The sequence below is a fragment of the Ambystoma mexicanum genome, chromosome 3p (assembly GCF_040938575.1).
Source record: "Ambystoma mexicanum isolate Mex_15411 chromosome 3p, UKY_AmexF1_1, whole genome shotgun sequence".
In the NCBI taxonomy this organism is placed as follows: Eukaryota; Metazoa; Chordata; class Amphibia; order Caudata; family Ambystomatidae; genus Ambystoma; species Ambystoma mexicanum.
This window is the reverse complement of record NC_090925.1, coordinates 231172790-231196652: the sequence shown is the minus strand read 5'-3', so window position 1 is coordinate 231196652 and position 23863 is coordinate 231172790.

Here is a 23863-nt window from a genome sequence, read left to right as displayed (position 1 = left end):
AAATCTGGTGTGCTAATATTCAAGAGACCCTAATAAAGAAAGTCGCCTCCCTTCAGGAACAAAGTGTTGTTGAGCAATATGCCATTGAAACCTCTCTTTCAACACCTCAAAACCTACCCACCTAGACCAACCCCCCCCTTCTGCTTCCATATGGTCTCAGAAACAGAAGTGGGCTCCATCCTCAAAATTCTAAACACCTACCGATGTAAAGGAGACACCTGCCCAACCCCTGTTATAAACGAATGTGTGGAATTGCTTATCCCATTCATCACTAGCTTAATCAATGCCTACTTCTCCCATGTACAGTTCCTACGTCACTGAAGGAAGTTTGGGTCCTCCCCCGCTTGAAAAAAAATGTGTTCGACCCTGCCGTAACTAGCACCCATCACAACAGTCCCATATCTCCTCAAAATCTTAGATAGAGCTGTGTACTTACAAATCCAGTAGTTCCTGGAAGACAAACAAATCCTAGGTCTGCGTAAATCAAGATTTACACCAGGTCATGGAACAGAATCAGCTCTGCTGGACCTCAAACATCAACTGGACTCCTTTGCAGATGAAGGCAATTCTTCACTCCTGCTCTTGTTAGATCTCTCTCCCTCCTTCGGCATAGTTGACCATAACATCCTCTGCCAGCATCTCACCTCAGGGACCAACTTCTCAAAGGAAGCTACATCCAGGGTAGCCTCATTCCTGGCTGATAGAACAATAACAGTCTTCTCAGAAGTTGCCTGTGTACCCACTACCCCATCTCATCGGGTGTTCCCCAAGGCTCTTGTATCTCCCCAACACTATACAACATATTCACTAAACCCCTCTTCGACCTCCTGCATTCCATCAACCTCCCCTACACTAACTATGATGATGACACTCAAATTCTGCTCCCCCTCGCTGGCAACTACGCAGAAGACACTGACACACTTAATTCAATGTACTAAGCTATCCAGGCTTGGATGGCAGCCAATGGCCTCTGCTTAAATGATGAAAAGACAGAGATCCTGATGGTCGTGCCTCCATCAGTCTTAACAAACCTCTGCCCCCAATATTCTAATTTCAATATAGTCAGTCTCCTGATACTAATCTCCACTTCAGTAAAGACCCTAGACATCTACCTGGACACCGCACTATACCTAACATGTCAGGTCAACGACATAGCAACATCAGCAACCTACACAACTAAGCTTGTCAATGCTGCTATACCATTCCTTGCTCCCACCAATTGCCTTACAATTTGTGAGAGCCATCATCGGAGGAAGATTGGATTACTGCAATGCCCCCATTGCCGACATATCCTCACATAGAATTCACAAACAAGTGATCCAGAACAATACCATCAGCACAACTCTCAATATCCACAGAAGAGAGAACATTTCTGAAGAAAAAAGAAATGTGTACTGCTGACTTTCATGGAAAGGATCGTTTTCAAAACTTTCCCGATCACACACTGATGCCTATGTAACTCTGCACCTCCCTACCTTTCCCAAAGTTAGACCAAAGTTCAATCCTTCAGACCCACCAGAAAAACTTATGTCCACAGATTTGTCCTGTAGTAAAGAAATTGTGGGCCAAATCCCACATTTTTTGTTGCTGGGGGAACAATTCTCCAAATGGGATGAGGAAATGTGTGAAAAACAAGGGTGCCTTCGGAGGCACTGAGAATTGATTACCCCTCAATACTTCAACTCTAGCAAAAAGGACTGAACAGTTATGGTCACAACTAATAAAGCAGACAACTAGACATTTTACAAACAAACAAGACAATGCATGATGTTTATGAACCAAGAGCTGTACAAATAGCCCAACACAACAACAGGTAAAGAAAATATAATTTTAAGTATATAAATGTACTAATAAAAAGGCTAAAAGACAAATGTATCCATCAAACAGTGTCAAAAAATGGCACAAATGCAGGCTAAATCTCGCTATTGTACCAAAGGAAAAAAGAGATGAAAGGCAAAGAAAAAGAAGGGGGAGGAATAGGTAAATCAATACATCCTAAATTCCTAAAATGAATACACAGACAACTCCTACAATTAGACTTTGTTTGAGATATAAGGTGTCGACATGTTTCGGCCAGGTGATAAATTGCACATTGTCTCAGATGTCCAAACAAAAGTTGGTATAATGGCAATCATCAGGACAGGTGATTTCTTCACAGTATGCCTTATATTTGATGTAGGTGAGATATCAGATTTTTTGCACTAGGTCGAGTGTGAAACAAACGGTGGAAAAATCAGCCGTCTTAAAATGTGCAGAGTTTGCGTCTCAAAGCACGTTGGCTCAATAGATCATTTATTCTATGGCACAGAACACCTGGTCTCTTGGTGTCGAAGTGTCAGTGTTGATGTTTGTAATTCCTTTTTACAGCCGCTCTGAGGCCGGGCGCACATGCACAGGTCTTGTTGTATAGCAGGAAGCGATGGAAATAGTTCACTTAATAAGTTGTATAATGGCTCCTGGTCTTATGCAATGTACGCTCGGGAACCGTGTGGGTACAGGTATTTAAATAACTCCTGTGAGTTAAAATCAGACGTGTCGTCACTCGTTCTTAATGACAACGAAACAGGAAGGGCATTGTATGCAGCGACTACCGGCTCAACTACTGGCTCAACTCCAAACTGACAGATTTGTCCTGCCTAAATCTAAGCGAGCCAAACATTGTAGTGCCAGCTTCCCAGCCGTATCCGCCCATCACACCTGGAGGGGAACAATCATAAATCACCTTCAGAAAAGCCTTGAAACCCTGGCTCTTCATTTAGTTCCTAAGACAAAGTAACAGTTACTACTTGTTTGTTTTCCTGTCTCCACAATGCAAAGGTACCTGGTTGTAACAGTGCTTCAATGCTCTTGGGTTTTGTGCAATTAATAAATGTAAAAATAAAAAATACACAAACACATTTCAGTTTCTGCTATTCGATCTGTTCATGTACTTGTTGCAACCTATTAGCCTTATGGGGACTCGATATTTTGATGTCCTTCAGATTCCTCTTTTATTCTGCCTTTCAAAAACGCTTGAAATTAATGAATCAATATACTTAACACATGCCAGTGCCATGTACGGGGACCAGCCCATACTCGAAGTACATTCTCATTATTAACCTTTGTAAGCTAGTGCTCGCGAGGAAATCTGACAAGTTGATTCCCCTCTTGACCCTGGTTCCTTCTTTTTCATATTATCATAGACATACTAAGGGACCAACACAATAGATCCACAACTCCACTAAGAAAGTGGAACAGCAAAAACCAGAAGTAAGAAACCGATGTGTATTTACTGTCTATTACTTTAATTGTCAGACTCCAACAGAGAAGACACGTTATGGACATACTACCTAAATACTATGATCAGCAGACAGTAGCAAGATGACATAAGCTAATCTCTACTTGGCAACTATCCGGATACAACTTATGGCCAACTATTGCTATCCTCGGGACATTTCTAACTAGTATCCTCTATCTGTGGTATTAAGCCCAATGTGGCTTGAAGTGTTTGGAAGCATGTGAATTACATTTGGATTGCACTAATAACATTTGTAAGAATGGCAATTGACCATGACTTAAGAAGACTGCCACCTAAATGCACACTCTGTGTATTAACCCTACAGAAAAAATACTGATTATGTTCTACAAATTTCTTGTTGTTTCTTTCTCTCTTGTGTTATTATATACATATTGTTTATGTTTCTTCTCATCTCTCCTTCTTCCTTCATTGGACTACTGCCTCTCACCCAGAATTACCTTTTGATTAAAGACTCACCTAATTAATATGGATGTCTTATGCTTTTACGACTTTATGATATATTCAAGTACGTTCCTTGAAAAAGCCTGGCAGGGCGAAACTGATGGGCATGCAGTTGGAAGACTTTCTTTAGCTGTTTGTAATTGGCAAAATATTGAAGTTGATACATATAATACACCTACTAACGAACTCACAAATAAGTAACGGGAAGAAAGTCTGTTTAAATACCTCAAGGTGGTTTATGAATTCAATAAACAGTTTTTTCTTGACTCAATGTATTTAGCATAGTTTATTTAAGTTTGGGAGCACCTGCATATGGGTGACCTTACTGTGCATTCTTTATAGGTGGGAATGACTATGTTATATGAATACATGTGTCCCCCATTCTACAAACTCCCCAGCATGACCCAGGGAGTATATCTTCATGTCTGAAGATTACCTGGATATCAGTATGCCCTATGTATTATTCTGTATGATATTAGGTGGGTATTGGTATCAATCAGCCCCAACGTCCAATCTCCACAAGCTTCCTCCCATGAGTCGCCTGAGAGCTGTATCCCCAAGTTCCTCTTCCAGGATGATTTAAGGTTTGGAAACTGCCACTGGTGTCATTGAAAGGAAAGCATATGCCCAATAAACAGTCTCCTCATGTCAGCAAAATTCTTAGTTTATAGATCGCATTCAGAAACTTTTGGGCCGCAAACAAACTCCTTCTTACACCAAGCAATCGAGCATTGTCTTAGCTGTCACGATGCCTGCCCCCAGACATCCGGAACAGGTCCATCTGTCCTGGGAACAGGCACCCAAGAAGACACAGGAATTCCCAAAACCCCACTGAGGGGCTATATGGGTTCAGTCCTGGCGCCGTAAGTGCCAGGCTCATATTGCCAACTTTAAACTATGCAGGTCATCCTGCAAAAAACTCATGTACAGGCCATGAAGGGACTACTTTCCTTCAGGAACTATTTTGCTTCTTGGGTGTGGTACTGGAACTTCTTACCTGGGAACTACTTTTTTGATGCTATTTAAACCACGCCGAAGAGCAGCACACGCTTTGCGTTATTCTGCTTTTTAGCAGCGTAACTCTCACCGTGTCTGCAGTCCAGCATCCAGTCTACAGCCACACCCGTATTGTGTCCGGAGCCGATTATAGAGAAAAGGAAAGAAGAAGAGAAGGTTAGAACAAGGAGAATTCCATTTGGTCATCATCTTTTCCTGGAACAGCCGCACCTGTGGATAAAGGAAAAAGACATTAAAATAAACCGTGTCGCATTGCCAGCTGAAGCGCCGCGCCTTACTCACCTGTCTTCGGAGCATCTGAACGACCGGGCGCAGCACCCGTTGAATCGCCGCCCGAAACATCAGCATCTGAAAGACAAGAACAAACAAACGGTGAGCGGGGTTCCGGCAAAGACATTCCTTTACTTACCGCAAGATACTTACTCAGAATTTTACCGCTCGAGGCAGCGCTGGTCACCATTCTACGTTAGACATTTTCGGCAAGGCGCCACACCTGCAAAGAAGATAGAGAACTATTGGTTAATTACATTTGGAACAATATTACTTGCTAGACAGTGCTTGGTACAAACTGACTCTTACCTAAGCGCTACCTTCATCCATCGAGGCAAACTCACTCCTTGGATCACGCTGCAAGGGAAAAGGTATGAAAGGAGCAAGAGTGAATTAACAGACATTTGAACTCTAAAAGAACTATACATTCGGTTTACACACTACTTACCTCGGATTCATTGTTGTCTGGAACTCTGCCAAATACCTTTGGATCACTGAAGTAACTGAACTTCTACGCGCCCCTGCACTCCACGCAGGATGGGGAGTTCATCCTTCCAAACAATAAGGTGAGACTTTATGAAGGGGAATACTGGAAGTTTTCAGGGAAAATAGTGTTAGTGTAGCCTCTCTACCACGGGTGGCTAATCCCTTTTACTGCTTTTAGGAAAATATTCTTGCGGGCTAGGCAGACGAAACTGAATGGGCAAGTGGAGTCAATCATCATTGGTGGAGACCGCAGCAGCCCTGCTTTGTTCGGCACCCCTGTGGAATCCAGGTGAGCGTAACAGTAGGTCATACTTTCAAAATGTCTGTTTGGCAAGGCTAAAGGTTGTTGACAGGCCAGCAAATAATTCCAGCTTGACATTTAATGCACTTAGAGTCCCAGGTGGACCAATAAAATAGGTCTCTGTCTATAAGAGGCAAGACATGTAACAGATGGGTTCTTAAAATGTCAGTCCCACCATGAACACCTTTCATCCACAAATAAATAGTCTGTAGGAGAGAACAGTATGACTGAATGGTCTTCAAAATAAAAAAGACAATGGGCCTCATTACGAGTTGGGCAGTATGAGGTTAACAGCGCCGGCACAGGTGCCGTTAAACCCATACCGCCCTATTACGAAGTGCGCTCGTGGGACCCGCTAAGGATGTCTGGTTTTTTACCAGACATCCTTAGCGGGTCCTGCGAGCGGCCCAGCATGCTAACAACGGGCCTGTCATAACATCATTAACCGGCCCGTTGTTAGCATGCTCCCCATTCCCATTGAGCCCTATGGGGGTTCAAATGGGAATGGGGATGGTCTGGGTCTGGGTTCCCTGAATGGGGAAATACCGAGCCCTCCAAGGTTGGAATGGCCCGGTATTTCCCCATTCAGGGACCACTGACCAGGACCCGCGTTTGGAGGCAGCCATGCCCTTGTTAAGGGCATGGCTGCCTCCAAACTCGTAATAAGGCCCAGTGGCTATTCAAGTGGTCCAAAAGCAAAGCTTTATATTCAGACTTTCAGGCCCCCATTGATCTTGATTATATGCTATGGTTCCAGTTGGAATTTGTGTATCTGAGCGAACAATGAAGGCTCAATAAAACCTGTGTTATTTTCTTGAAATATGAGTTTGGTACAAGCCAGGAAAGCACACTAAACAAGTATATAGGATTTGAGGAGAGAGATAATTTTGAACAATAAGATGTGTCGCAACAATGAGATGGGGTGGGTATTCCAGAAGGGCATGTATTTCTAAATAGCATTGCTGATCCTTCCAAGTTAGACTTGACTTTCTGTAATTTAATCCCCAAATAAGTCAGATAGGCAGCACATTTTATCAAGGGAATAGCTGGAGGTTGAAATATGTGCGCTCTTTTCACTATCGGGAGAACATTTTTTTCACCTAGTTGATTAAATGGTGTAAAGACCGGTAGGGGTGTCTGTACTTCCGCTCTCTATATGGTAGAGGAGAGGCACAGAGGACCCCAGCCAAGATTCTCTATTGTGGTAGCAATCGACGAGCAATCAAGCTCTAGCTTCTCAGGAGGTGATGCAGGCTGGTTCTTAAGTACAGTGTAGACCCCGAACCCCCACAAAGGAATGTCCACACACTGTATTACTGAAAACACAGTCTTTATATAATTAATATTCAAAGGTATGTACATGATCACAATAACGCACTTTCTACTTGGAAGTCAATAATGATAAATATATACACGTCTAGAGTGGTACCACTAATGTTATCAAACCTCATTAAAGTGCATCAACTGTACGATTAAAATGTCACACAGATCAATAACGAGTAAACCAGCAATAGAGATAGGAAGGATCACAAGATGGTTGAAACAATATGAAGAATACTGACCCCTACCGCTAGGTACAGTTCTGTGTGGAGATCCCCCCACCTGTGCAACCTGTAGATAAACATATATAGCACAATCCCAGTCCATATATTGTCTGATAGTCTTACTTCTTCCTGTTAAGGTTTTACCCCCCCAATGTATCTGGTGGAGTAGAGTTCTCCGACGATGCACCGACCGATCCTTCTTGAGTGCCTCCCTTTCAGGCGGGAGCCACGGATCATCGAGAGGTGTCAGGGAACTTGGCGTTCGGTGTCGGGGAATCGACGGCCCTTCTTAAGTGCCCTCCCTTTAAGGCAGGAGTCACGGGTCGTCGAACGTCCGACGGTGAACAGGGTGAACTATGGCAGAGAAGTGGCAGCTTGTTCCTAGCGGTGCTCGACAGAGCGTTGGCGTCCTGTAAGGAAGAGGCGTGCGGGGCACCTCGGTGACAATAGTTCTGGACTGCAAAGAGATGATGAAGAACTGTGGCCCAGCAAGGGTGTGAAGTCATCGGCGTCTCTGCAGTCTGTAGGTGGCGGGAAACCCACCAGTGGATGCTCCTCGGCGCGTTGACGGTTGGGCTTTCTCCAGCGGGAGACAAGCGGGTGACGATGCAGACAAGAGCGTCTGATGATCAATGGAAGTTCTTAGGCAAACGGGAGCACGGCGACTCCGGTCGGCGACGGCGGTCGTCGACAGTGGCGGACAACAGTCCGAGTGCTTCTCTTGGAGTTCAGCAGCAGTCCCCGTATCGGGTCGGCAGCCTGTCGAAGGTCTGTCTACCAGGGAGCGTTGGCAAAGATCAGCTGTGCACAATGGTCCCTCGTAGCTCGGGAAGAGGGAGACTTACCAGGTCCTCTCTGGGTCAGTCCTTGGAGGCACAGCAGCTTTCAGATGGTAAAGGAGAGCAGCAGCAATTCTTCTCATCCAGAAGGGCTTCAAGGTCAAGCGTCAGTTAATCCAGTTACTCGTCGTAGTGGACTTCAGCTTCTGAACATGATTCCTAGCAGTGAGAGGTCCCCAGATATACTGTTGATCTCCCATTCATTCCGCTGGGTCACACTCAAGCATCCAATCACGACTACGGGCATTCATGCAGGCAGGCAGCCAATCAGGCACATTCAATTCTCTCCAGACACTCACAACAAGTTATGTGTATTGGGACAAGTACCGAGCCATTCAACAATCCAAACTGCATTCATACCGGTTTCGTGCAGGGTTGTCTCAGTCATTGTGTCAACCACCAGATACTAGACACCCACAACACAGAATGCATATTCGTCACACACTCTATTCACCCAGGTCCCACCGACAGGAGGTACCCACAACATACATCACCGGGAAGGCTCCAGCTAGTCTGACTGGGCCTTCACAACACCATATATGGCACTTCCATCCAACAGCCAGTCAGGGGGAAGGGACAGAGTCAGGGCTTCCCAAGACTTTGGGAAAACAAGGTAATGGGTAATAGAAAGCAAGAGGCCACCGGGGCCATCTTGTTTTCCATCAGGGATCAACTGATCCCAATGGCAGGGCCGGGGTATCTCAAAATGGAGGATACTCCGCGCGCCAGTCAAATTCAGCATGGAGCTGCCACCAGCCCATACCCTGCTCTGTGGGCCACCCACAGGTGCCCAGAAACATACACTAGGGACACAGGGTTGTACCCCCACCCATGGCTGCCATATGGGTATCCCACGGGTCTGTTCACCAAACCAAAAGAAAGAGGGCTGCACCGCCAGGAGTCCCACATGAACTCCTGCGCGGAAAACATGACAGAACACACAATAAAAAGCAGTAAAGGATAAGGATACGGAGGCCCTGTCCCTCCGATGCATTTCCAGCATCACAAATGGCCAGGTCCGATAGCACAGCGAGTATAGCGCTTGCTTTGACATCTGTGCAGATCCTGCTGATGCAGGTTCGAATCCCGGCAGCCCAAACGCAGCCTTTCATCCTTCCGAGGTCGATAAATGAGCACCACACACCGTGGGTAATAATAAGCAGTGCTCAGATGCCTGAGGGCATGTTGCTCTATATGAATGCTAAACTACTAAATTATTAGAGGTGCTTCCAAAGTTAGTAATGCGATTGAGAATGTGAGCGAGATTGAGAATGTGCTTCAGCTCCTAACTAGTGTCAGCCAGCACAAACATTTTTTTAGAGAGTCCGACAGGGAACATGACTCTTCCTATTACACAGGTAAGTGATTTCAGGACAATGCTAAAGAATTAATGAAGTGAAGGAGCTTGCTGCCTGGAGTCCCTTCGCAAGGTGAATGGGCCAGAGATAAAGGGGGTCATTCCGAGGTAGGCGGTAAGGGAAAAATGATGCCGGTAAAGGATTACCGGCATCGCTTACCGCTACAGGCTATTCTGACCAACCAGACCGCTATTTACGGCATCGTAGTTTACGATGCCGTAAATAGCGGTCTATGCGTGCACGCGACACACCATGCCGACATTGGCGGCATGGCATAAATCGGAGCTGATCCCAAGTAAAGCGGACATGCAAATAACGGCCTCCTGAAGGCCGAAAAATAGCTTACCGCCATGGTGTAAATACTGGTATCTCCAAGAAGGTGTAATGAACCCTGAGCAGGGTCAAGAAGTGCCACAGGTGCACACAAACAACACAGGTGGAGGCAATGGAGTGAGGGCCAGTACAAAAGGAGCACACCCACACACCACACCCCCTCCCACACCAAGATGATACCAATAGTAGTAGCATTACTGGAGCTGGAGGCACTGCTTGCAAGGCCTCAACAACAACAACAGCCCCACAACAGAGGAGACACAGGAGGAGAAGGAGGGTGAGGCAGGCCCAGCATGCCCCACCAGTGTAGCCACTGTTACCACGCCGGCAGCCCCCAACCCCTCGCATCAGAGCCAGCTCCTTCAACCAAACACCTGAGCAGATCCACACCCTGTACCGGCTTGACTGTGACACCATCACCACCGTAGTGGACCTGATACACAGCAACATAGTGAGCCTCATAGACATATGCACCACCATCCCCCCTCTACTGAAGGTAGTGTTTGTGCTGCACTTCCTTGCCACAGGCACCTACCAGCACACAGTGGGGCACATGCATGGCATATCACAACCCTTATTTTCCCGGATACTGAAGCAAGTGCTGGATGCCCTCCTCAAGCACACAAGGGACTACATATTCCTACCACGGACTCCCCAGGAGATTTTCGATACAAAAGTTGCCTTCCATGCACTGGTAGGCATGCCAAATTGTGTAGGTGCCCTTGACTGCACCCATGTGGAGTTGGTAGTCCCGCATGCCATGGAGGTAGTGTATCGCAACCGCAAGCAATACTATTCCACCAATGTGCAGATTGTATGCAACGCCAGCAAAATCATCACACATTGCTGTGCCCGATATCCTGGATCAACTCAAGACTCATTGGTCCTGCGGAACCCCATGCTACCACGCTTCATGGAGCGACATGCTGGACGATGTGCCTGGCTGCTTGGTGAGTTGCCTGACTGGCCCATGGCAGTGCATCGGGGTTGTGAGGCGGGTGGCTGCATACTCCACCTGGGTGGGAAGGGGGGATGCCTACTCCACCTGGCTGGGAAGGGGGCATACTCTACCTGGGAGGGAAGGGGGGGATGCATACTCCACCTGGGTGGGAAGGGGGATGCATACCCCACCTGGGTGGGAAGGGGGGTTGCATACTCCACCTGGGCGGGAAGGGGGGATGCATACTCCACCTGGGTGGGAAGGGGGGATGCATACTCCATATGGGTGGTAATGTTGACATCAGAGCACGATCTGCACATCACCGAACACTGTGCCCCAAAGCAACTGAAACGGCACATGACAACCAAATTCCATAGTGATGAAGTAAGTCCGACACCTATCACTACATGACTAACAGTTAACCAGCCCACATCCCACAACACATGCACCACTCATCGGCGGCCCTCACACAACGTAAGGCCATCCTGCACTATGCACTGCATATGCACTATGTTTCTGTATCCAGCATATCACCACACAAGACAGTCATCCCTGGGAGTGCATTGAATTCAGCCAACCAGGGATACCACAGTGTGTCCCTGGTTCCGCACACCCATAGGAGCGCTGCAAGTCACCATGGAACTGATCAGTGCAGAATGACGAATATGGTACTGACTACAGCCAACACTCCCTACTACGAAATCTCACAGGACACAACACATGAATGATTTTACTCCAACACTGCTGCATGTATATAGGATGTGCATGCAACAAGATGTCAGTGCACACCATGACCCATCTCGAAGATGCAACCCACTCCATCAGTCCATTGCACAGGACGCATAGCGTGGCCAGAAATCGGGTAAATGCATCCAGGGACATGTGCGTTTGGGCAGAAATTACCTGCTGCCATGTGAGACTAGCACAGTTGTCCACCATGAATGTACGAACACTTACCTTCATTCCCCTCTCATGCAGGTGATGGTGGCTATCCCTTGAAGCCGTGGCTCATGACATCTGTCCGAAACCCACAGAACAGGCACACGGAGGGCTACAATCTTTCCCATACCCGTACACGTGTGGTGATTGAGCAGACCTTTGGCCTGTTGAAGGCACGATTTCGCTGCCTCAGCCAGTCGGGTGGGGCACTCTTCTACAGCCATGAGAAGGTGTCCAAGATCACCATGGCATGTGTAATGCTGCACAATATGTGCATCCGTCCGAACAAGCCCCTGCCCCCAGACATGGAACTGCTACCACCAGATGATGATGAAGGGGGGGGGGGAGGAAGATGTGGCAGGACATCATCAGGGTGCCGATGCACAGGAGGGATGTGGCGGGTGCCAGTCATTGATTGGACAATATTTCTGACACACAAGTCAGCAGAGGGTGTCATAATTTGAGGACATAGAGCACTGGGGGTGGGGATACATGTACACTATGCACTGTTATATATTAAATGACACATGTGCAATGATGAATGTCCACCCTGGTTTTTGTCTGCAACACAACCAGTGTATTAATAGTGAAAATGTCTAAGTGAAAAACAAACCCTCTACCACCCTTACCCCCCTCCCCCTCCCCCCCAACTCCTCCACACACCCTCACCCCCCTTCAACTCCCTCCCAACAGCCCCACACACCCTCACCCCCCTCCACCACCCCCCAGCTCCCCCACACACCCTCACCCCTCCCCCACACCTCCCCAACACTAGTCCCATAGGGTCCACGTAGCCCACATGTGGCCGGCAGTAAAGTCACTCTGCGCTCCCGGAGCCAGGGGGAGGCATGTCCCGGCGGCGCAGGGCACGTTGCGACTGACGGAGTGGGCTGGTCTGGCTGGAGTTGCTCGTTGAAGGGGTGTCCTCATGCTGTGGCTGTTGGCCAGGATGAGCAGCCTCCAGAGCATCGGCTGTGCGGCCGAGCACCTCACAGAGCCGGTTGGTGCTGTCCGTTATTACCTGGCCCAGTGTCCTCAATTCATCACGCCACTCCTCACTGGCCTGTCGATTATCCTGCACAAAATCTGTGATCAGGGCTGTGAGACGGTCAGCCCGCTGTGCATCAGGTAGTGGCCCTGCTGGGGATCGGGCTGACATGTCCTGCCGGCGCTTCCTCAAGGGAACTGGCATGTCCCTGTGTTGGTCCTTGGCCAGATTGCTCAAGTGTGTCGGTCTCACCTGAGTCACTAAAGGATACCTGGGGTTAGAGTAGGCTTCTGGGGTGTGCACGACTTCAACTGTGTCGTCCTCAGTCGCTCCCCAGATGGAATTGGGGCTGTCCGCAACTTTGAGGGGGGCCGTGGCTGCCACCTCCCCAGCCACACTCGACTCCTCAGACCGTGGCAGGACCGTGTCCTGGGCCCGTAAACCGTACAGGTAAAGCTGATTGGCCCTGATGATAAATGAGATACAGATTTTTAGTCAACTGGTTACAGTAGTCTACAAGCAATACATTTTCTACCTCCCTCAATGCTTTAGGCTTCGGAAGACCCCAAATGTTAGCAGGTCTCCCCATCACTACCTCAAATGGAGAGAGCCCAGTCTTAGTTTGAGGCGTAGTACGCATGGCTAACAATACAATAGGTAAGGCATCTAGCCATCTCAATTTGGTGTCGGCACATGTTTTTGCAAGCTTATTCTTTACGATGCCGTTATGTCTCTCTACCAACCCAGCACTTTGAGGATATCTAGCTGAGTGAAATCGATTTTCAATGTGTAACGCTGTGCATACCTGCAAAATTACTGCTGCAACAAAATGGGGACCATTGTCCGACCAAATTACCCTTGGAAGCCCAAATCGTGTAAATAATTCTTTTACCATAGTCTTTGCAGTGGTCATGGCAGTAGCATCTTTAACAGGGAAAGCCTCGACCCATTTACTAAAAGCACAAATAACCACAAGAACATATTTTAGATTGTTACACCATTCCATCTCAATAAAATCAAAGTGGTTGACCTCGAAGGGAACAGAAGGGGGCCCAAAGCTTCCACTTGGAGTTACTGTCCCCTTCCCCACATTGTGCTGCAAACAAATCATACATTTCTGAACATGTCGCTGTGCAATCTTCGAAATTTTATCATTCACCCAGACTTGTTCTAACATGTTCGTGATCTGCTGAGCACACACATGCGTAGGACCGTTTGCCATCGTAACCATTGCCAGCACATATGAATCAGGGAGCAACCATTTTCCTTCAGATGTATCCACCCAACACCCATCGTCATCCAGTTTCCCCATTCCTTCGGCCCACTTTTTAGACTCTTCTATTGTGGCATCAGTCTGGATATCTCGAACAGACCCGATACCCTCATCCATTACATAGGTATCTTTTGTTTCCCTTAGAGCATACATGCCTGCACTAAGGTCTGTAGCCGTTTGCCTGGCTATCTGGTCAGCAAAAGCGTTCCCTTTTCCCACATCATCTATGACCTTACGATGTGCTGCACATTTCATGATCGCTAACTGCCTAGGGAGTGAGAGTGCCGAGAGCAATTGCACTATCAGGGGATCATGCTGGATCTTGGTCCCATGTGAGGTTAGGAACCCTCTTTCCGACCAGAGCCTCCCAAAGTTGTGAGCCACCCCAAAGGCGTACTGGCTATCAGTATATATGTTTACTGTATGCCCTTCGGAGAGTTCACAAGCTCGGGTCAACGCTATAATCTCTGCGGCCTGCGCGGAGTTATGCGGAATTCTCTTAGTTTCAACAACCGTACTCAATGTAGTAACTGCATAGGCAGCTGTAGATGTACCATCTGGGAGTTTGAAGCAGGAGCCATCACAAAACAGCTCCCCTTCTGCATTGCCCAAAGGAGTATCTATAAGATCTATCCTGCCCTTCGTTTCCTGTTCAGTGGTGTACAGGCAGTCATGTAAACAGTATTTTGCGGGAAGGGTAGAAGTTCAGCAGGATTAAGAACACAACACCTCTTAATTTGAATGTGAGGGGCAAACAGAATTAATTCATACCTTGTCAGCCGTGCAGAGGTGAGGTGTTGTGTTTGGGTTTTATTCAATAGGACATCTACAGAGTGAGGTACCATCAAAATTAAACAATGGCCTAGGACCATTCCCTCACTCTGTTTTACAGACGCAGCAGCAGCAGCGACAGCTCGCACACATCTTGGCAAAGCGCATGCGACAGGATCAAGGGCGGAGGAGTAGTAGCCGCACGGCGTATTCTTCCCTCCGTGTTCCTGTGTTAACACAGCCAAAGCACATCCATCACATTCATGTATAAACAACACAAAGGCCTTGTCATAATTTGGAGTACCCAGAACCGGTGCAGAGCATAACGCGGTTTTGAGAAGCTCAAATGAACGTTGATGTTCTGATTTCCATGGCAGCAGCAAAGAAATGCCCTTCTTCGTCAAAGCCAACATCGGTTTTATCACTAGTGAAAAGTTTGGGATCCACAACCTACAGTAAGAAGCCATACCTATTAAGGCTCTGACTTCTTTCTGGGTATTTGGAACAGACATGCCAGAAATGTGTTTTATTCTTTCAGGTGTCAATCTTCTTCCCTCCTTTGACAGGAGGTAGCCTAAATAGGCAACCTCCTGACAACAATATTGACATTTTTTGAGCGAAGCTTTATGACCATTTTAGCTAGATGAACAAGCAACAGTACAGTGCCTTCTTTACAAGCACTTTCAGAATCTGCGGCCAAAAGCAGGTCATCGACATACTGGAGCAGTGTACAAGTAGGTGGCAATTCAAGGGTGTCAAGCTGCTCTTTCAAAGCTCTACTATAAATGCTTGGACTTTCAGTATACCCTTGAAGTGCACAAGTAAATGTGAATGAACGTCCCCCCAAGGTGAACGCGAACAAATATCTACTCTCCTTGTGTACAGGAATACTAAAGAAAGCATTCTTTAGATCCACAACACTAAAGTGCGTAGCTGTAGCAGGGATCATTGTTAGTATCGTTGTTACATCAGGCACAAATGGAAATTGTGGGGCAACAACTTTGTTAATAGCATGAAGATCAATTATGAAACGGTATGGGATTGCATTGTCGCCTTTCTTGTATACAGGCAAAATCGGGCTGTTACATAAACTACCTGCAATCTCTTCAATCACCCCTTGATGCACAAAATCGGAGACAATGCACTTCAAAGCACGTTCGCCCTCAACTGATATTTTATATTACGGAATGCTTGGTAGTTTAACTCCATGCTTCAAAACTATTTTAACGGGCTCAATCTGTAGCACCCCGACATCATTGTCATCAACCGCCCATAAACATTCTGGAACAACACTAAACTCAGGAGGCAATGGTCGAGTCAAAAAATGAGAATTGGGAAGTTGCTGTGGTGAAACCGTCAGTCGTACTCCATCAGAGGAACAATGAATTACTGCATTCAATTTCTTCAACAGATTTAACCCCAGCAAATTCTCTCCACGGTTTGAAGTCAGGAGGAAGGGACAATGGTCCGTAAAGGGACCCAAAGAAACAGACACCGGCGAAGAAACCGGGGAAGCAATTGGTATACCAGAAAACCCTACAGAAACATTTGTTTGCCCTGCCAGTGGAATGTTTGGAACCCGGGAATGATCAATGGAGCACTTCTGTGCTCCAGTGTCTACCAAAAACTGATGTTTCTTATTCCCCACTAACAATTCAATGTAGGGACCTTTCTGATTAACGGGAATAGGTGAAGGTTCCAAACCCTGCTTCGGGCAGTCCTAACAAAATAAAATGTCATCGGAAGGAAGCTCTTCAGAAAGGTAGGCAGCAGAAGGGCGATCAAATATGTTTCTCTTGTCCACACTCGAAGTCTGATTTTCCCGTGAAAAAGGTTGCTGAGGATTTTGTGAAAACTGACCTCTATCAGGGCCCCCTGCTCCAGGGCGACCTCTAGGTCGTCTACCCATTCTCCCAAACGCATTGTTTGACCTTTTTATCAAAGAACGGGGCACTGTGCTCGCCAATGACCTTCCTGGCGGCAATAGGCACATTGATTAACATTCACAAGTCCCAAAGGAGCGTTTCCTTTCGGGACATACTGACCTCTGATCTGTGAAGTACCTCCTCTGGGATTTCTAACAATTTGTTCTAACAATACTTTAGTCTTCAAATCTCCTTTCCTCTTCTCTATTTTCTCTTTTTCATTATTAACACGGTTCTCATAATACTGAGCCATGTGGGATTTCGCCTGCCAAGCGCTCTCAGAGGACATAATCTGTGACTGGATGTCGGGCAACAATCCACGTACAAATTTGTCCACAAACAACCTTTTCCCAGACTATGTGCCCAAGTCCTGTCCACTGAAGTCAGAGAATACCTGTTCGAATCTATTAAAGAATTCGGTGGCACCTTCAGTTTTTCCTTGAACACAGGCCGTAAGCTTGTCCCAAATAATTCTTTTCTCTGGAATTATGGTTTTCAATTTTGCAACAATTCTATCAGGCAAAGTAAGTATTACCTGAGGTGGTTTCTCACCCGCTGGTCTTTCCCCATCAAACCTAGTCATGTTAGCCCACGTATCTCCCAACCCTGGCACATTGTCTATTGTACGAACCTGCTTCCATAAATCTACGGGCACGAGTACAGGGAATAGCAAGTCAATGTCACTTAAGGTGAACACATAGGACTGCAAAACGGACTCTATCTCTTTGTAGAATCATGTCGAGTTTTTCCTGATATCGGGAATTAATTGTCTAATAGTGTTCACTTCCTGTCGTGAAAACGGGACATGAACAAATTGTGATACATAATGTGCAGGGATATCCACAGCGGGTGCACCAGTGCCAGCGTTAGCGGGAATCTCAACCTTTGGGACAAATGTCGGAGGAACCTCTCTCATAGGCAACTGAGATATAGGTAACTCCGACCGCTTACTAAGCAACAGAGCCAGGTCGAGCACTAAGGCAGTCGAAGAAGTGTCGGGCAAAAAAGCCCTTTTACAAATTCCCAATAACTCTATAGGACAACTAACCTTCTTCCTTACACATTCTTCCTGCAGGTACTGTAATTATTGAATCACCTTCCTCTGCATTTCTACTGTATACTGACTATATGTGTCATATACTTCATCTGGCGGTATCGATGAATCCGAGATCCATCGAATCGCATCTTTGGTACAAATGTGTACTTCCTCAGGTGCCGATCTACGACACGGAAGGAACCGTTTCTGCACATACATACTGTCGTCTTCATCATCCTCATCCCGCAATTTCTCAAAGTCCCTCCTATACTCAAACAATCTCTCAACATGACCATGTACTTTCTCCTCTGTATCCCTCGAAAGTGCTAAAGTATTTCGATCCCTCACCCCTTGGAGGAGATATGAATTATGTAATCTACCCCACATTACACATAAATGAGTCCCCAAACCTTCAATAAAAACATGTTTCTCGAGAAAATTGTCCATATTTGATAATGTGGAAAAAACGTTGACTTGATCACCTTTCTCCATACAGTGCTTAGCCCATGCAAATAACTCCTGTTTCTTGTCTGCAGAAACAGTATTTCGAGTGACAATCTTTGACCCCGCACCCCGGTCAACTTCAGTAAATACAGAACCACTCGGGAGCGGAGATATGGGCAAATTCAATGAGGGTGCAACTATCGGCGCGAGAGGAAGGGGTGGCAGGATAGGTGGAGGAACAACAACTAGAGGAATAGGAACAATAGGTTGTACAGGGGGAACAGGAATAATAGCAGGAACAACAGCAGGAATGGGCAGAGCACCCGGGAGAGGATCATACGGAGGTGGCGCAGAGGCACCAGGCCTGCGTTCGTTTAACAATTTTTCAATAAATTCTTCAGAAACATGGAAATCTTTAGAGGGATACATTTTCTGGATACTGAGTGAGAAAGCCCTTTCCATATTTTTACCTGACTGCGAATGTTTTTCCTTATCATATAACAACGCCTTTTCGGCATTTGTTTTATGACGGCGTGCATGTTTATCCCTACTTTTAAGCTGCTGCAACGCTTATTTTTTCCAATTCTAAAAAACATCAAATGCTGCAGGTCTGGCCTTCTTTTTTAGCAAGACCGATTCTAGGTATTCAATACGGGGGATCTCAAAACTACCATTGATTGGCCACTGAAATTCAGAGGCATGTCTGGTTTGTCTGTGCCAAATATCATTAAATACTATACTTCCAATGTCATACTTACAGTACATAGTACATGCCGGCGACCCCTCCTGTGGTGCCGGGTGGCTAAATTCCAAAGATTGTCGATCGCTGCGGAACAGAGCCCTAAAGCAGCTAGACAATTTCCCAGGCATTTCACAAAAAATTGATGTTACCTGGTCAGTAATTGTGTCTGCAGATACAATACGCCAAATTCAAATTGTCAGGGTTAAATTAAGAGCCAGGTCACGACTGCACCTGACCAAACCTAAGGAGGACCATACGGTTTACCTTGTGTTTGGTGGTTTCGACAAATCTGCCCGCCTCAAAAATGGACCCTCGTCAAGATGCCGTGTCAGACCACACGACTATCGTCCAAGGATCGGATCGTGCAATGCTGCCGAGGTATCACGTCTCGTTCGGTCGGGCCCGCAGTTTCACACCGTCCGATCCCGGTTCTATAGTCTGCGTCAACCTTCAATGATCCGGCATCAATCTTGAGGCTCCCTGTTCGGGCGCCAACTGTGAAAACATAAAAATAATATGAGGCCGGGAATCCCAGAAAGAAACACACCAACACAGGTTACAAAGAACATACAAGTGCTTTATTTAAAAGCTACAACAGTTACCAAAGTTAATTGACAAACGGATAGCTATTCGGCTCTCAGAGTAACGTAACGAACTTCAACGAAGGTTCGATGCATTAGTAAGAGAGACCGTACATTGGAATACTTGGGTCTTTATACTGTTTGTCCAGCCCTTGGCCAACCCTCTCGCGGGTTAACCATTCTAGGAGTCGGGCCTATGGGTTCCTTGCCAGGTCAATCCTATAATATATGCATTTTGATTATTTTCGCTGATATAGTTGTACATTTACACATAGGTCACCAGTACGACAAGGTCTCAGTTCGCGACCCTGACAAGTGGCCTGCAGGCATATTAATCATTCATGTGTACGGAGGTCACTACGGCCAGAATTTTACTCAGAATGTCATTCGGCCTCCATTTTGATGTTCAGGGTGACTTCCATATAACAAGAGAACCTAAAATGGCGGCTTAATCCAAGATGGCGACTTATATTACTTTCTCTAAGGTCAAGACCTTGCCGTGGAGTTTGTTTGCATATGATGTTTAGACAACTTGGCGTAGGCCACTACACATACAATTGTTGCGATAGGAGGCATAACATTGTTTCAATTCCAACAGTAAGGCAGGGTCTACTGCAGATCACAAAGTTCAGAGGCCAGGCCCACTCGGAGAGTGGCAAGGTGATATGTCCCAAAAAGTGTCTCAGTGGAAATGCGCTTCGGGTCTTTATCGCAAAATTGTTAAGGAAAGATTTGACCAGTTCAGAACAACACGTTAAGGAAAGCTTGGAGGCGACCCAATGGAAAGGCAAGGATTAAGACACCTCACTCTATCCGGCAGAAAGGGAAGCCAGGCGGACACGGTACCTTGTTTGTGGAGAGACAGCTCCGGCGGGAGCAGTTGTTCCTGGTGGTGGATGCACGTCGGGTCTTTGCCAAGAGTAGAGATGATCTCGTCGTTGAAGAAAAGTGAATTCCAGTGCACCACCAGGGAAGAGACCAGCCGCGGAGTGCTCTGTCACAAGGAACCACCTTTTGGTCGCGGTACAGGGGTAGTGGCTATCCGGTTGCCGAGGTGCTCTGCACGGGCAATTCGACCACTGCGTCCTGGAGCGAAGAAAAAGCAAAGGGGACTGGTTGTTCCCACCAGCCAGGGGAAGAGACTCTCCGGCAGGGAGATCTCCTCTGTCGTCGGGAAGTGGTGAGTCGGTTCCGCAGGGCTCCACCAGAGGTGTCGTCGTTGCAGGTCGGCTCAGCTTTACCCTCGTCGGATTCTTAGGTCCAGTTGCGACTTCTGAAGATCCAGTCCCAAAAGCCCTGCTTTTATGCAGAAATCCCCCATTCATTCAGCCTAGCTGTCAATCAAAACACGCTAAGTGGTGAGTGGGGTGGCTCACCACTTGGGCCAATCACACCAGAGTGCGACTGGAGTTGGCAAGGCAACTCAGTCCAGGGTGCCTAAACCCCCTCCCACACCCTTGTGGTAACCCAGACAGAATGGCACCACTTTGGAGGGTCTCTGTACAGAAGCCCGCCAAAAGTGGAACAAAGGGCTCAACCTTTGGTTTAGGAGTCACGGAGACAAACACAGACGCCATTTTAAAAATGGAGTTCTGGCAGAAAATACCATCCGATAGACTTATTTAAGATAAGTAAACCAGTGGTATGTTAGAGATTAACGAGGAAAAGTTTCAATCTCCAACAATGGGACGAATCCCATAGGATTATATTCGGGGTCCAATATAACAAGTAGTTTCCACTGCCACCAGCCAAAACTCGATGCGGGAGGACGGGACAGTGCCCCCTCGAATAACAGACCCAGGAGTAATCAAATTACCCCTACTAGCATGTCCACAATAGGATGGTTTGTACTAGTTCTGTTAGTAAATTTAGGTCTAGTAAAGCCAATGGTGACTTTACATGCCCGGGGAGACAGTAGTAAGTCCCCGGGTATGGAGTCTATGATGGAGGTCCGACAGGACGCCCAGTGCTACGGCACAGAGGGTGCGTTGTAACACACATAGTAAAACATATGAGACCCTATGGAGTAAAAGACCCCATAGCCCATAGAACACATTGACATTCAAAGGAATTACACACATTCATGTCCAAGAGTGGGAGAAAAAGAGTCTCACTCTTGGCAGGATGGAAAATAACAAACTCCAGAAATCCAGCAAAGCTGCTGGGGGACTCACTAGGTTAGGAAATTCAGCCTAAACTGAGAATTCTCCCTAACACCACCCTTTCCTCCAGCTAGGGGGTTACAGGTTCTTTGCAGAATGTCTAACTCTGCCATCCCCAACCTATGGATGTCCTCCATCCAATGTACCAAGGACAGACCCTGGGGTTTCTTCCAGGCAATAGCCACCCTCCTTTTTGTCAGTATTAGAATGAAATGAGCCAAACATCTTGTTTTATGGTTTGCCCTGCAGAATCAGACCCCATAAACACACTCCCGGACTGCACTCAAAGCTGGAGTGCAGCAGTTTATTAATCTGTAATATCCCTGCTTGCCAAAAGCATACAATCCCAGAAAATCCCCACATCATGTGCCAGTTTCCCACCGGCCCAATACCACATCTGGGACAATCCCGATTCAAGGTGTTAACATTTGCGTGTAGTTTGGTCAGGCCCCATAAACCTTATGTAAAATGTTAAATTGAATAGGTTGGAATCTGGCATTCCTCAAGACTTTCCTGACTTGTTCCCATATGTTAACCCATTCTGCCTGTGACATCTGGTCCCCCACATCCCTCTACCACTTGCTCTTGACCGACATTTCCTTCGAGGGTAATGCATCCCACATTACCTGATACATTTGGGAAATCCTAGACCTCCAACCGTCCTTAGCGAGTAGCCCCTGAATCAGCAGGATCTTAGTTGTCTTCTCTGGGATATCTTTCCATATGGTGGGCAATTATCTGTACACCGTCCCTTAAGTAAGGAACTGCCCCGTTGGAATTCCATATCAAACACGCCACTCCTCAAATGACATGAGTATCCCCCCCTAAGACAAATCCCCAACTGTCCGACATCACCTGTCCCCCAAGAGCAGAGGAACCCATCCGCGGCTGCAGCGTCCAAAGCCCAAGATCCACACTCCATGGCAAATCAGCACTATATAGACATGTCACTCGTAATTTCCCGAGACGCTTCTTACAAGTCTCCCGTACCACCCGAAATACATTATTGGCCCCTTTCCCTCCAACCATGCCCGACAATAGATATTCCCGTCTGATGAGCTGGGAAGGCACCTAGCAGGCCTGTCAACAACTCCCCCTCTGTGTCTGTCCACACTAATATTGCCTGCAATTGTGCCGCCATGAAGTACCACTCATAGTTTGACAGATTGAGGGACCCCTCCAGGCATGGGTGTGTCGCAATGTTGCCAGCGAGACCCTCCTCTTTCGAGTATTCCACAGAAATTCCCCAACCTGTTCTCCATCGTCTTAAAAAAAACCTTCTTAATGCCATAAGAGATATTGGTAAAGTAGTAAAGAAGCCTTAGAAGTATGATAATTTTACACAATGATATAGATAGCTTTGTTCCAAAATTGGACCAAAGCCTCCTCAATTGCTGACAACATCCTGCCCGTATTATACAAAAATGTGTCCTCAATATTATGAAAATATGGATGCTCACATATCTAAATGATTCCCCTTACCATCTGATCCCCCAATATGGGAGATCACAGCTGCAAAGGCCCTCAGCAGAAAAAGGATTACATTTCTTTATAAATACAGAATCGGACAGTACCCAATACCTCCAAAAACATTGGCAAGTTGGCCAGCAAATTCTCCACATACATCAACATATCCTCTCCACATAGCGAGACGGTGTGTGTCACCCCACCTGCTAATATCCTCGCCTCACTGAGGTACCGTGCCAGCAGCTCCAAAACCATTAAGAACAATAACGTGTACCTCTACCCTTCATCCTCTACAGTGATACCCAATCTTTCATCCTCACCCTAACCATCGGCCCTAGAGTAAAAGCCGTAGCCACCGGCAATGTTTTCACCAAACCCATACTCCCCCAACACCCTAAACAGCCATTCCCACTACAGAGAGTAAAAGGCCTTCATTGCATCAAAGGAAGCAAATGTCATTTCCCCCTTAGAATCTTAACCTGGTCCATTACATGATGCAAGCAGCATAAAATCTTCATAGTATTTCGTCCCCCTATGAATCCACACTGGTCGGGGTGCACCAATACTGGAGCCACCCTTTACAGTCTGATATCCAGGATCTTCATTAGAATTTTTGCATGAAAATTTAATAATGAAATAGGGCGTTAAAATGTGCAATCCAGGGGATATTTCCGTTCCTTCATCAGGACTGTTATTACTGCCTCCCAC